At 44.7% G+C, this 15,020-nt stretch overlaps 2 long non-coding RNA genes across 6 annotated transcripts in view; one reads left to right on the top strand and one right to left on the bottom strand.

Moving 5' to 3' along the window:
- LOC123286514 (uncharacterized) overlaps positions 1 to 15,020 on the top strand; it is a 117,316-nt gene that overhangs the window by 44,400 nt on the left and 57,896 nt on the right. The gene's annotated exons all lie outside the window — the stretch shown is intronic.
- LOC123286516 (uncharacterized) lies at positions 1,689 to 14,912 on the bottom strand. 3 transcript variants are annotated; one of them, XR_011506449.1, is made up of 5 exons: positions 14,696 to 14,912; positions 13,196 to 13,388; positions 12,727 to 12,876; positions 7,308 to 12,324; positions 1,689 to 4,887 (listed from the first exon to the last, which is right to left on the bottom strand). It is a non-coding gene; the product is annotated as an uncharacterized lncRNA (long non-coding RNA). The 3 variants fall into 3 exon arrangements; XR_006528957.2 differs by having other exon boundaries at positions 12,727 to 12,847; XR_011506447.1 differs by lacking the exon at positions 12,727 to 12,876.

Below are 15,020 nucleotides of genomic sequence, written 5' to 3'. Positions count from 1 at the left end.
CTCTTGGTCAGGAAACTGAAACAGAAAGGAAGACCCTGTTGGGGCAATCTGAGGTGAGGAATCTGATTTTTCTGCCTGTGCTCAGAGCTTCAAAAGCCTGGGGATGGGATCAGAGATCACGTGGCCCAAAGTGAGCGCAGACCTTCTTTGTGGAATGTTACACCGAGATAAAATTGTGCGTTCCTGGATACCAATAACACCCTCCCTGCTGCCTGGGCAGAAAAAGGGACTGCTGGGGAGAGGAAGACCCAAGTCATCCCAAATCTTCCGAGCCATTTCCTGCTGTCCCATGTCCTCTTCCACTTCAGTGGCCTCATCACCAGCCCCAAGTGAGAGTGGGACTCAAGTAACAGTGGCAGCTCACATTTACTGAGCACTTCCCAGGTGGCTGGCACTGCGTGCTCCAAACACTCGACATGATTAACTCACTTAAGTCTCTCAACAACCCTATGAAGGAGGTAACATTGTTTACTACTCTACTGAGCAGCTAAGAGCTTGCATAATGGAGCCAGACCATCGGGGTTTGAATGCTGCCTCTGCCATTTCCCCGGTGTGTGACTCAGTTTTTTCATGTGTAAAATGGGGACAATAATAATGTCTACCTCTCGGGCTCAGGAGGAGGAATACATCAATAAATATGAGTGAATTGTTCTGAACTGGGCTTGGCGCATAACAAGCAGTCAATGTATGTTAGTTGCTATTGTCTTCAGTTCCCACACAAGGTAACTGAGGCACAGAGATGTTAAGGTAGTTGCCTCAAGTCACAGAGCTGATAAGCAGCAGACTTGGGACTCTAACCAGGAAGTGGGGTTCCAGTATTATACAAAGGAGCCCACTCTTTTGCTCCCTGTTACTTTGAAGCAGAGGGCCTGGGATCACCTCCTCGGGTTTGAAGTCAATGCACTCTCTCTGCCTGCCTAAGATGCAAAACAAGTCCCTCACCTTCTAGAACACCCTCCCCATTGTGTAGTGGACAATCTGCAGAAGCCCCATCCTTCCTTCAAATCTCGCTTCCTCCAGGGTGCCCTCCTGCGGGTGGATAGACCCCCAGCAGTAGGCAGCTGGTGGGGAGGGGCAGACCAGTAGCTGCTTCTGAGTCCCATCTTTCTTGAGATCAGACAGAACGGAGAGCGGAGTTGTGGGAATTTCAGGGCCCGCGTCAGCCAGGTGGGTCCTCACTTTCCAAAATGTGCACCGCGGAGAGCAAGTATGTGCTCCAGCTCAGTTGCCTGCTGTGGGCAGAAGGAGAGGATGGGGAGACCCCCTCCTTGTGTGGGGCATGTCAAGCACATTGCTATCATCAGTTAATCTGCGTTCATTAGTTAACCTGAGAAGGGTCAGGAGCGGTCAACTGGGCAAGGTAATGAGGAAAAGCCGGCACAAGATGTCCAGGTAACTGACAGAGCTCAGACTGGAGCTCACGAATTCTTTAAGCCTGGGCCACAGCATGAGCCCTCCTGCTCTTTATTTCATTTCTTGGAAACTAGTTTACCTGCCTCTCTTTCTTGGCCTCCTTTTAGACAGCAGCTTTATAACTAGATTTTTCGTCAGTCTCATCTTTCATTTCACACTGAAATATGATCACTTACCACCTACAACAGAACAGGCTCAAAGCTGTGCCACCAGCGAGTTGAAAGGCCTCAATGTAATGTCTATGGCTTGTTGAAAACACAATAATCAAGTGGCCATTCAACAAATCTCGTTTTATTCCTTTTTTTTTGGCCTGGTGTTCAGTGTACATTGAAATAATATGAATGCAACCCCATGTCCTCAATTTTACAGATGCCTAGTAACCAAAGTCAAAAGAGATTGCCTCGTGTTCATGAAAAACAGAAACTCCTCCAAACACATTGCACACAAGTGGAAAGTGTGTAATTTAAGTTTGCACAATGTTGATTCAGGCGCTGTGTTTCCTCTTTACTCATCTTCATAAAGTCACTTTCAGGAAAGGAGGCATTTAGTCAATTACAGCAGTTCTTTACTTGAAACTAAGCTGGGTCGCGGACACTGCCCCTGCAGTGCCCGGGCTGGAGCCTGGCATCTGGCCTGGTGAGAGTAGGAGGAGATGCAGAGGTGGATCTGGACTCAGTTTCCTCATTTGTCAAACAGAGGGGTTGGCCTGGCCTTAGATAATTTCTGAAGTTCCTTCCAACTTCAAAACTATGTTTTTCTCACTAGCTCTGGACCTACAACTTTAAAATATGTGGTGAGTTGTGTTCTGAGTCTTTAATTAAGCAGGAAAATGCTCTTAGATCGGAACCAAATGTGGGGGCATGAAGAGCTGAATGGCAGATGTAGAGTAGGGTGGAGGCTGAAACTCTGCTGCCCATAGGATGATTTTCTGCTCATTAGAAAATGTGCCCTTCTTGGGGGGAAGTGCCTCTCAGGCACATGGCTTAGTGAGCTGACAGTCCTTTCTGGGAATTAGGAATAGGCTCCCGTTCCTCTGGGCAGATGCGGCCTGTGCCAGGGGGCTCTGCTTAGTGAAAGAAGGCCACCCACTCCTCAGCCAAGCCCCCTGTGCAGGGCACCACATGCACAGCCCACCTGAAGGTCAGTGTGATGGGTGTCTCATCCATTGGCAGAATCTACAATACCTCAGCGGGAAACTGATTTTTTTGTGTTCTCTAAACTCTTTTTTACCTCAAAACAAGAGAGTAAGCAAACTAACAAAAAAACCAATGGTGCCATGTGAGTAGAGATTGCTTAAATCACAACACAGGGACTTCTCACTTCACAGGAAAAGTATGTTTTGTGAATAGGTCTCAGAGCGTCTTATCCCAGGTTCTCTCAGATGGTAAAGCCTGAGAAAGGAGGGTGAGGCAAGTGGTTTATTTGGGAAACACAGGCAGCAGGAATGGGAGACTAAGAGATGTCAAGCAAGATGGAGGGAAAGCCAGCCCAAGGTGCTTTGTTGAGATGGTTTCTATGGCGGTCAAATGGGGCTCCATCCTTCTTGGACCTTTGAGGACTGTCCTCTCAAGGAATGGAAGAGAGTATCATTTCCTGTCTCCTGGCACCAAATGGTCAAGGGTTGCCCCTGTAATGTTAACTCCTCAAAAATCCGGGTGTGCCTATATGTCAGAATGGTTCAGTTGATGGTGGTGCAGGCAGAGGCACTGGGTCAAAGAAGGCAAACCCAGATCCGTTTCTGGTAAGGCTAAGTCACTGCTCCCTGTGGGATAGAGGGCATCTGGTGGAAAAAACCTACCACCAAGTGACTGGCTGGCGTCCTTCAGGGATGCATGCCATATGGAGTGTTCTGTGTCAGTCTCTCTGGTGACAGGCACACATTCTGTATAGCAGTTGCTAGTCTGGTCTTGGTGAGATGGCACTCATGCTGCTGGGGCCATGCAGATCCTATATCCCTGCTCCATGTCCCCTCTGTCATGCAAGTTCTGGAGCTGCTAGGGAGAGAGGCTGGCTGGCATCCTCAGGAAAATCCTGTCCACCTAGTGGTTCTGTGCTGTACCTGCAGGGGAGGTGCTCTGGTGGGCCTGGATATGAGCCAGAGATCCGTGTGCTATGTCTCCAGGACCATAGATCCATCTACATAATTTTCTCCACACTTTATCTCCTTGTCTCCAAACTTTAAGTTTGCTCCTTTGAGGCTCCTGACCCAACCAGCAAGCCATTCGCCACTGCCCATGGGTCCAGATATACCATTAACTCACACTGCTTCTCCTGCCCTCAAAGTGAGTGAACCAGTACATTGTTTACAGCTCTGCTCACGGCGAGGAGTGACCTCCACTGTCCTTCAGGGCCACCTAGAATGAGGCTGTAGTCTGATGGAGGCCCATTTTTTGTTAGCACCAACTTGTCAGGGCAACCCGGACAAGGTTGAGGTGAGCTAGGTCCAAGTTTTTTCCCCTTGGTTGATTGTAGTAAATTATAAGGCCTTACGTATGAACTGAGGGAAGGAGGTAGATAACACGGGAATCTGAGGCAGGTGGAATTTACTTGTGCCCTCTGTATACCTTCTGGCCCACACCCCAGTGAACTGTTTCCATTGCATGACACATTCCTGCTGTGCGTGCCCAACATTGTCTGTCTGATAATACCCAGCACATAATGGGCAGTTCTGGCCACATGGTCACCTGATGTCCCGTAGTCAGGCTCCATCTCTATCAGGGCTCAGGAGCTGTTTTTCAAGTTGTTTATAGTTTTCTGCTGCAGAAGGAAGGACTCTGGGACTCTAGGATCTGTGCTGCAACTCCCCTTATTGGGCTTGGCAGAGACTACACACACATCTTTATTTGCAATAAATAGCACCATTAGCTCTGCTGGTTATGTGGCCTGAGTGACAGGACCACTTGTACCACAGCCCAGACCTGCTGCAGATCTTGCTCTGACACTCAAAACTGGCAGCCTTCCAAGTCACCCAATAAATGGGTCAGAGCAGTATTTCGAAGAGTAGTATATGCTGCCTCCTATTTCTGAAGATTTTTAGTGGTTTTAATACATCACCTCAAAATTCTTTGAAACTTGCCATCAAGAGATGGGGTCCATGTCCCCTCTTCTGGAAGCTGGCTGGGGTTTACGTCTTCAACTAATAGAAGATGGTGGAAGATATACTACATGACTTCTGAGGCTGGGTCATAAAAGGCCATGTAGCTTCTCCCTCATTCATTGGGACACTTGCTCTTCCAACAACCCTGAAGCTGCCCTACTGAGAATAAGTCCAAGCCACATGGTGAGGCCGTATGTTGGTGTTTTTGTCGACAGCCTTCACTGAGCCTAGCCTTTTGAGTCACCCAGCCCAAGCACTGGAAATACAGGTGAAGATGACTCCATAAGATTCCTGTCCAATCTGAGTCACTCAGAGGCACTTGAGTTTACCCCCTAAGGCTCCAGCCAGGCTCTCTCAACTGAAGTTCCTCATCTGAGCTGCAGAAGAAAGAAAATGGTTTTAATGACTATTTTCTCAGTTCACCCAAGTATGGTATGTAACTAGTACCATTCTAGATACACGGGAGAGAAATTAACTCATTACATACAAATAGATGCCTTAGGGCATTAGGGCTTAATTCTATCATGGAACCACAGTTTAGAAATCTGGCAGAAATCAAGAAATAGAGACAAAACATTCCTGGTGTGTCTTGTCCGAATTCCTGACCCACAGAATCCATGAGCATAGCATTGTTGCTGTTTTGCATCGCTAAGTTTTGGGGTGGTTTGTTATGCTGAAATAGAGAACTGGAATAAGGTACAAGACCTAATGTCTTGTCCTTTACCTTGAAGATGTTGTACCAGCACCCCCTGGATCACTGGACTCCTAAAAATGTCATTGATGGGGCAGGTTAGAGAATCTTTGTGGGGTTTCATTCCCACCCTGTGACATACAGGTTGCTGTTTCTGTTTACCGGGTTAAATTTGCATGATGTCGTCCATCTAGTGTTCCAGCATGCTTACGGAATATCAAGGCAATTATGATCCCTGCAGACTGTTTTGTGACATTGCACAAGAAGCTTTGCACAGCCTTAAGCAAGGCTATGAGTGTGTGCTGATGTCCTTCCCACTTAAAGGAGACCTGCTTTTGATCCTATTTATTCACGAGGGGTTGAAAAGAACATATTCACAACATACGGAGGGCCAGAGGCTGCGTTTTAGTAAAGATGTCATATGTAGCTCAGCAACTGAGATTGGGGCTACCCCTTGGTTAAGCTTATGGTAGTCCACTATCATCCACCATGATCTGTTAGTTTATGTTTTCAGGGGCCATGCAGGTGAATTATACAGGGATATGATGGAGACCGTCATCCCTACATATTTTGTCTTTGATGCTCACATGAATTCTCTTTTAGGATGCAGTGCTGACTTGGGTTTACTCTCTTGGCTGGTGGGGTTGGGGTTGGATAGTTTCAGAGGCTTCCACTTGGCCTTCCTACTCTAGTGACTCTTACTCTGTAGGTCAGGGAACCAGTGGGAGGATTGTGCTGGCTACTTTGTTTATCCATCCAAATTATGCACTTGGGAAGTGGGGAAATAACCACAAGGTGGGTCTGTAGACCTATTGGATCTACTTTGTATAAGCTCTCAATTTTTTTCCAATTCTACAAGTCAAGCACCACCCTGGTTGGCTGTTCATCTGTCTCATCACTGGCAACACTCTGGCCTTTTAGCCACTGCCACAGATTCCTGAGGGGCGAAGCATCTTCCAACCTAGTTGCCCGTTACAGTAATCACATATACCAGAATTGCCACCTGGCCTCTGACATTCCAGAATCCTATCATCCTGATGGATGCTAAGGTGCCCAGATCCATGGCAGCATCTCCTCCTATTAACTCTGGTTCATAGGGGATAACCACTATTGGAGTTTCTCAAGAGATGCTAGTGCTTTCTTCATCAGTGCATTTCTTATTTCTGTAGTGAAAGGAATGTCCTCTGAGACTTCCCAGGGAGTACAGACAGATGGAGAGTTCTATGATCACAGTAATAAATCCATTTTAACATTTCCATCTCCCTTTGACCCATCCTCTTTAGTGTGCCAAAGTCATTCTAGCAACTCTGCCGTGTTTACTATAGTCCATTGTATCCAAGCTTCAACGAGTCATGCCAGCAGAGTGTTGTGACTGGATTCTGATGTTTTTGCCAGGATGTTAAATCCTGAGTTAGGGAAGGATGCTCCCATATCAACGAATTCTTTCCATCTATCTTCATATTCAGGGCTCCCTTGTCCAACCCTCTCAAAATGCGCTTCCATGTGTGTTTTGCTGATTTCTCCCAATGACTATTTTCCAGGTCTTGCAAGTGTTTTGCAACATAAAGAGAAGGCATTGTGTTTCCTGGGTCAGGCTGTGCTGAGACCTGACTCCAGTGATTAGTAATGGGAGGAGGGCAAGGTCAGATGTTGAGGAGGACAAGCATTGTCTTATGAAGCACCTGTCTCAGATGAGGCCATGGCAGTGTTTCCACATTAGGGGAGGCTGTTTTACTCTAGAAAGGGGGAGATCGTATTTTGAGTCCAGAGTGGATGACAAGATATATTTTTTCTTGTCTGTTACTCGTTCCCTATTTCCTCTTTGCTCTATTTCTGCCTTCTTTTAGGTTGACTATTTTTTAGGACTCCATTTTATATTCTTTATTGTCTTCTTAGCTAAACTCTTTGTTGTGTTATACTGTACTTCACACATAGCTTAAGGACCCTACAATAGGATACATCCATTTCTTCCCTCCATGGCTTTGTGCTGTTTTTGTCATACATTTCCTTTATATACATTATAAACCTTACTTTACATTTTTTGATTAAACAGTCAATTATCTTTAAGAGAGATTTAAATAATTTTTTAAAACGTTATATACTTACCTATGTTACACCCATTTCCAGTGTTCTTCATTCCTTGGCATAGATCCATATTTCCATCTGGCATCATTTTTCTTTCTGCTTGATAGGTTTCCTTTAACATTGTTTGGAACATGGATCTGCTGGTGACAAATTCTTTCTTCTTTTTTATGTCTAAAAAGTCTTTATTTTGTCTTCATTTCTTTAAGGTATTTTCACTGGGTATAGAATTCTAGGTTGACAGTATTTCATCTTTAAGGATGTTGCCCACTGTCATCTCACTTTGCATTGTATCTGATGAGAAACTGCTGCCATTCTTATTGTCATTGTTTTTCCTCTATACATAATGTGTCTTTTTCCTACGACTGCTTTTTACTTGTTCTCTTTATCTTTGGCTTGAACAATTTGTTTATGATGTTCCTTGGTTTAGTTTCTTTATGTTTCCTATGCTGGGCTTTGATTCTTTTTCCATTTCTCCATCTGCTTGGTTAGACGAATATTGGACCACTTGAAGTAGTTCCAAAGATCAGTCAGTCTCCATTTTTTCATTCTTTTTTCTCTCTATCTTTAATTGGGCATAGTGTCTATTGCTATTTCTTAAAGTTTCTTAGTTTTTTTCTACAATGCCCACTTTTCTATTAATTCCATCCAGTGTAAATTTTTACCTCAGAAATTGGAGTTTTCGTCACTAGAAGCTCAATTTGGGTCTTCTGAATATCTCCTCTGTTTGTACTTCACTAGTTGGTCACTTGCAATACCGTTTTAATACTTGAATGTCCTTGTCTGTTAATTCTAACATCTGTGTCAGTTCTGGATTGGTTTTGATTAGTAGTTATTTCTCTTCAATTATTGGTTATATTTTCCTGCCTCCTTGCATAACTGGTAAGTTTTTACTGGATGCCATACTTTTTGAATTTTTCTTTGTTGGGTACTGGCTATTTTTGAATTTCTATAAATATTCTTGATCTTTGTTCTGGGATGCAGTTAAATTGCTTGTAAACAGTTTGCTCCTTTTGGGTCTTGTTTTTAAGATTTGTTAGGTGGAACCAGAGTTGTGTTTAGTCTAGGGTGAATTATTTTTCATTACCGAGAAAAGAACCTTCTGAGTACTCTACCCAGTGCCCCATGAATTATGAAGTTTTTAGTCTGGCGGGTGGAAACAGGCACTATTCATGTTTCTTCTCCCTCTAATTTTTTTGGGTGGTACCTTCCTCATTGGGTAGTTTCCTCACATGCATTCCTTGATCAGTACTCTGCTGAATATGCAAGGGGGACCCTCTGTAGATGTCTGGTGTTCTTACCCTGTGCAGCTATCTTCTCTTCAGTAGTCTGTCCTGCAAACTCTAGTTGTCCTTGTCTCCAGGAATCATCCCTGTCTTCTCTCTGGGAGTCCACTGGACCCTTGTGCCAGAATCGCCCTTCCCACTATGGGGACTTGAAAACTCTCTCAAGGCAGTAAGATTGGTTGAGCTTATTTTATAGGAGCAATTGCTTGTTCCCCTTCTCTTAGGAATCACTGTTTTTTGTTGCCTGGTATCCAGTGTCTTAAAGACTGTTGTTGCACATATTTTGTTCATTATTTTGGTTGGTCCAGGCAGAAGGGGAAGTCTGGTCTCTATTACACGTCTTAGCCAGTAGTGGAGTATCTCTGTCTTTAAAATATCCAACACAGCATTTGACCTTTCATTTACAGAACATTTGCAAAGATCTTGAATGCAGAAACCTAGCTGAATTTATCTTTGGAATTCTAGATGACTGACACAGGACTTTGCATATGGTAGGTGCTTGGTAAATGTTGGTAAATTGAGTTGCAATAGGACAAGCAGGTGAGATTTTTCCAAAGAGATATTTTCTGTTTTGTGCGAGAAAGAAATATCTAACTAGGAGTTCAATAATGGAAACTTTTAAAAGAAGTGGTGATCTTGTTATTACAGGAAGTGTTCAAGCAGAGTGAGGGTGCGCATTTGCTGGGAATCAGCATTTCTCTATCATCCAGAGAAAGCCTCAGTCTGATGCCAGTTTTCCATTAACACTTCTCAATCTTATTCTTTGCCAACTGTGAGAAATTATAAAAATAATTATTAAGGACTCTCTCTGGATTAATTACTACTTAATTGTGAATGACTCTCTCTCTAGATTAATTATATAAAGGATATTTCCCTCTAAACTTGTCTACAGCTATACTCTCTATTATCTATAGAACATCAGATGACAAGGAAGCCTGGATACTATTGTCTCCAGTTGGCTGATTGAGAAATGGAAATACACGCAATTTAGGGGACTTGTTTTAAGTTACACAGTCAACTGTAGAACCAAGCTAAGAACGTAGGTCCCTAAATGCAAGACAGTATCCTTTCCCTGTGGCAATGCTGCCCCAGGATACCAAAGGAGGTTTAAAAAGTCCAATTCTTATTTTTTTAATGTGAATTGTAAAAAGTAGTCAGGAACAGAGATAGTGGAACAACTGTAGGATTCAGATAACATGACGTGTGTTTGCACCATAGAAAGTAAGACTGAAATTGGCGTTGTTCTGCAACAGAGGTTAAACAATAAGACAAATAAGAGCAGGGATCCCCAAGGTCCTGGTGATCTGCAGATTCTAGGCAAGCACTGAATTAAATCGGATAAGCAGGGGTTCAAGTGAGCTAGACCGTTTTCAAAGTAAATAAAACACATCCAGTAACACAATCTCATTTCAGGTTACAGAGTTTCTGGATAAAGGAGTTTTAGATAATGAGGCAGCGTAAACAAACACCAGGGACATGGAGGAGGAAATAACTGAGAAGATTCAAGTAACAAGAAGGCTGGCATGTCTAACCACATTCTGTTTGGCGTCGGATGATTAAATTTTCAAAATTCACTGAGGTAGGGTGGTGAACTGGATAGAAAATGCTGGGTAGTTAAATAATCTCTCTAGCCTATGTCACTGAGTGTCAAAATAGTGTTGCAGTTTATGAATGCCTTGGGAAGGCAGGACAGAGTAAAGGCTATAAAGGATAAGACTGGAGCATCCTGCTTGTTACGGAGGAACAGGGAGAGCGGGGGGGAGGGTGAAGGGAACAAGGGGCTAAAGGGCTTTATGGGGTGTGAGAATTAGCATTTAGGCTCAGTTGCACTCCCACAGCACAATGGGAATGGGAGCGAGAACTAAGGGACTAAACAAGCCTGGATTATTGAGCAGGAATAGCAGGTCTGGTTAACATCAGTGGTCTCCAACCACCGCCACCACCTCCACCGCCATTACCACCACCACCTCTCCCCCTGTCTCCGAGATCCAAAGCTCCCTCACCTTCCAGCTAGGAACTCCATGACTTGAGATCTAGTAGCAGAGGCAGGGCTCTGAAAATGGGGAGCAAAGGGGATAAAAGGATCAACGAGCCCTGGAGAAGGAGAAGTAAGGATGGTCCATTCAAGAGGGCAAAGGGGTAAGTCCTTGGTCAAACTGGAAAAGGGAAGATAGTGGATGCAGGCAGAGGCTCCATTTCTGACTTCTTTGATGACCTCTGTAATGTGATATTTCTCCCATGGGTTGAAGGCAGCAGGAATATGACGTAATTTTTTTGTGAGAAAAGTATTCCCTTTTTGATTGCCTTTCCATATTCTGAATAAGTCTAGACAAAGCCACAGTTTGGGGCCGGTTTTCCCTTAACACCTCTCCAACATTACCCAATCTTCCCCATCCCCTTTCCCTAACAAAGAGGGAAGAGGCCTTAGTTTAAGAGCATGGTAGGCAACTGAGTTAGCTAGAATTCAATCACAATGCCTTGTTTTCCTAGTTATTTCTATTGATGGCAAATGATCTGGTTTTAAATTTACACTAGTTTATGTTTTCTTTAAAATGAAATTTGAAAAACGAATTTATTGTTTTTAAAATCAAGCTGGGTGATTTGAAACTAATTACCAAACAAAATTCATCATTGACCTAAATGTCAAGAAGATGGAACTAAACCCTGGCTTGGGAATCAGGACCCCAAGTGGGGTTTGGGGTCATAGTGATTTCATTGTCATTCTTATCAATTAAAGACAGATAGCTGCTGGCCAGAACTCAGCATGAGATGTCCAAAGTTTTAACATATTAAGTTACTAAAGTTCTAGTCAAAGGCAAAGAAATAAGGTATTTTAGTGAGCCTCTGCCACCTTAACACACGTATAAGCTCAGAAATGGTGAAGGGTCCTGTGAAGACCTCCATCCTTAAAAGGGCTTTCTGATGCCAACCACTGGAGTGGATTATTTCTAAGGGATCTTCTTGTTCTAAAATGCTGTGCCAAGTATTCAGTCCAAAGGCCAGCAAAGGCAATGATCTGATAAGGAGAAATAGTGACAGATTATCACATTACGATCTCATTTTCTTTACCTTACCTACCGATCAAGTAGGTAGCCTGGAAGGAATCTACTTGAAACAGAGGTCAGGTGCCAAGCATCACCATTTCCCTTGTCAGCTACGTCCCTCTCCCCCAAGAAAACTTTTGTCATCGCAAGTTTTAGATGTTTTTTGAAGGTCAAAGGCATTGAGGCCTTAACTAGATGGGCAAGGGAAACAAGCTGGTTGGCTTTTATTGGCCTGCTTTTGGCCCTGAAGGGAGGGACTGCACCTCCCGCCTCTGTGAGGCTTCTCCCCGTCTGCCTGCCCAGAGAATTTCCTATCTGTAGAATTCCCCAGAGACCATCACTTCTCTGCATTCCCGGGAAAATGACAGGGGTTAGGATAGGTGCTTTAGAGACTGACAGCTTGGGTTCAAATTTCAACTCCCCTAGGGAGCCTCCATTTTATTTAAATTTTCACATTTGTCTAGCATAATAACTCAGCGAGGTAGGTTCAATTTCAGGGCAGTTGCTGTTACTACAAAACCTTTGTGTGAATTAGAAAAGCACACACCCCTTTCCCTAATCTAAGTCACACACACACACACACACACACACACACACTCTGTGTCCTCTGAGCCAATGCAATCTCCCAGTCCAGGGGCTTGGCAAGCAGAGCAGGGAGAAGATTCGGCACCCACCTGCCCCTTCACTGGGTGCTTTTATGGAGGGCTCAACCTAAAAAAAAAAGAAATAAAGCTAAAAACCTAGAAGCTCCCCGTGATAGACAGGGTTGAGACCCAATGAATTAAAAGGAGAGTCTTTGGAATCAGACAAATCAAGGTGAAATCCTGGCTCTACTCTTTACCATGTGGTTTCCCTCATCTAAGCCTCAGATTTGCTGTTTGTAGAAGGATGGTTGTCATGCAGTGCCTTCCAGGTTGTGTGGCTGTTAAATGAGGGGTGGTATGTACTCCGTGGTTTCTCCGGGGACATCTCTGTTCATGCCTAGCTTGGCATGGTGCCTGGCCCCTAATGTGGATTCAGTAGATGTGACTGCCATGACTGTGGGGTTGGGAAGCAAAGGGACCTAACGGGGTCATGGGCCAGCCCCAGGGCTGTGAACTCTACATCCATCACCTTGTGTAATCCTGGCCCAAAGTGTGGCTGCTTCTCACAGATGCAGAAACCCAGGTCCAGGGAATAAATCATCTTGCCAAGGGCATCAAGAGGGAGAGCTGGGATTGGAGTCCTGTTCTGTCTGCAGAATCAAAGTCATGGTGGATTATTCTGGAATAATTGATACAGAAGTGTTGGTACCAGGAGAAGAGCCCTTGTCTGTCCTGCTTTGAACTGCTGGCCTGAGCCACACAGTAAAGGACAATGAGGAGCTCGCAGCTGGCTGGGGCAGCTCAGAGCCTCTCAGGTGAGAGCTTAGTGGTGGCTGGTGGGCAAGGAGGGAATTGTAGGGAGAGGAGATGGGCAAGAGGCCAGGAGCAGAGGGGGAAAGGGAGAGAGAATCCCTTTATATGGCTGGGGTAAGGAGATGACATATGCCAGCCCGTACAGCAGCCGGTAGACAGCAAGTATTCAATAAATGTTATGTTACCTTTTTCCTCTTTCAGAGTGGCCTCCTGCCCCCAAGATAAGGGCAGGGGTCCATCCTCTTTGGTGGGACACATCTGTTGGCTCGTCTGCCCGTCCTTCCCCTTTCTGGATATGGCTCCCCATCCACATGGTCACATGAACAGCCATGTTCATACAACTTCCCCTTTGGTCCTTGGGCGATTCAGAAGGGGTACCTATGGGACAAAAATAGCCACTCTGACCCGTGAGATTTGACTTTGTTTTTCATGTATCTTTGCTTTTATGAAACTAGGTAATCTGCTACGCCAGATACGACTGCATTTGGACACTGCACCGGGGCCCAGGGCATTCCAGACCCCTGCCTGGGAATGCCCACCTCTCCTAACAAATTAGAAACCGGCACTGGCAGCTTCCCTGCTAAGTAAAAAAATTACATAATTCCTTCTGCACCACTGCATTAGGCACATTTTTTTTTTCTTTTCCTGAAAGTACAGTAAGTCCCAAGTGGTTTAAGCCATGGTGCTTCTCCTCAAACACGACATGAAATCACTACCAAATTTAAATAAAAAATAAATTCCATGTTGTGCTAAGAGCTCCTCCTGCCAAAAACTCTCACACAATTAACACACTAGCAGAATGTGTTGCTAATTTCATGCCACTGGAGTCTTTTCTACTTCAGAATATAGAAGCAAAATCGGGTCAGAGCTCCAATAATAACAGCATTTTGTTAAAATATACAGCCCTGCGTTGCAGATATGTTGTAGGCCTGGCCGAAACGAAGAGTCACAGTGATGCATGGAACAGCTTACTCCTGCAAAGAGAACGAGAAGAATTTGTCTGCAGCTTCTGTGAACCAGGAGAGAGACAGAAAGGGAGAGTTCAGAACTGCCTGGTTCTGTGGGAATAAGCGCCATTATCAGTGTTTGTCCATCTACATACTTGTCCAGGGGAGGCAAATGCCAGGCAAAGAGGCTCAGGGACGCAAAGCCAGGAAATCCTGGAGTTCTGGTTCCCCTGTTTCTCTCAGACTCCCTCTCTGCAGCCTCAGCTCCCACCTCTTAGCCTCCTTGCACAGGGCCTCGTCTTTTCCATAACAAAAACAGCGATAATGAAAATATTTTGGCAGCATTCAGGGCCTTTCACATCGTGACCCAGACTTCCAAATCAATTTTCTTTATTCTTAACCTGACCTTGGCATCCATTCTCCCTGGCGTTCAATATTCGTTACAAAATCCTGAACTCCCCGAGAACCTTCCCTCCTCCCCCAGATAACCAAGGCAGGCCACACTGGTGAAGCTCCTGAGAGGAGAGAGAGAGGAAAAAAAATGAGATGGAGGAGCCCGACGTGTTCTCTAGGAGTCTCATTTGCACCAAACGCCATTAGCCCCATTATTTACTCAGACAACAGTGGAGGCAGCCGTGCTCCCCTGCTTGCAGCGGGCGCTTGGATGACACCATGCATCACCGGTTGGCCGGCTCAGCGCTTCGCTTAAATAGTGATATGTAAGGTAGAGCCTGTTACCTTTAATCCATCACCCATGGGCTTGCCGAGTGCAGAGACTGGAAAAATTGCGCACATTTCTCCATTGCTGCCTGCATTAATAGTAGGAAGGGAGTGAACTGAAAAGAGAAAGTGCCAATTTCAGCACACATGTTAAAAAGAGAAGCAAAGAATAAAAGGAAAGAAAGCATCTCCCAGGCTGGGGTGTGGGGTAGTTTTTAAAGGAGAAGTGGCTTTTCAGAACTCTTGTGCATTTACTATGAGAATAAGCACCCACAGAAACAAGAGTTCAGGGTCATAATACATTTAGGAGGAGAAGTTAGCTGGCAGGGGCTATTTTTCTGCA

The sequence above is a fragment of the Equus asinus genome, chromosome 10 (assembly GCF_041296235.1).
Source record: "Equus asinus isolate D_3611 breed Donkey chromosome 10, EquAss-T2T_v2, whole genome shotgun sequence".
In the NCBI taxonomy this organism is placed as follows: domain Eukaryota; kingdom Metazoa; phylum Chordata; class Mammalia; order Perissodactyla; family Equidae; genus Equus; species Equus asinus.
This window is presented reverse-complemented; position numbering and strand designations above follow the sequence as displayed.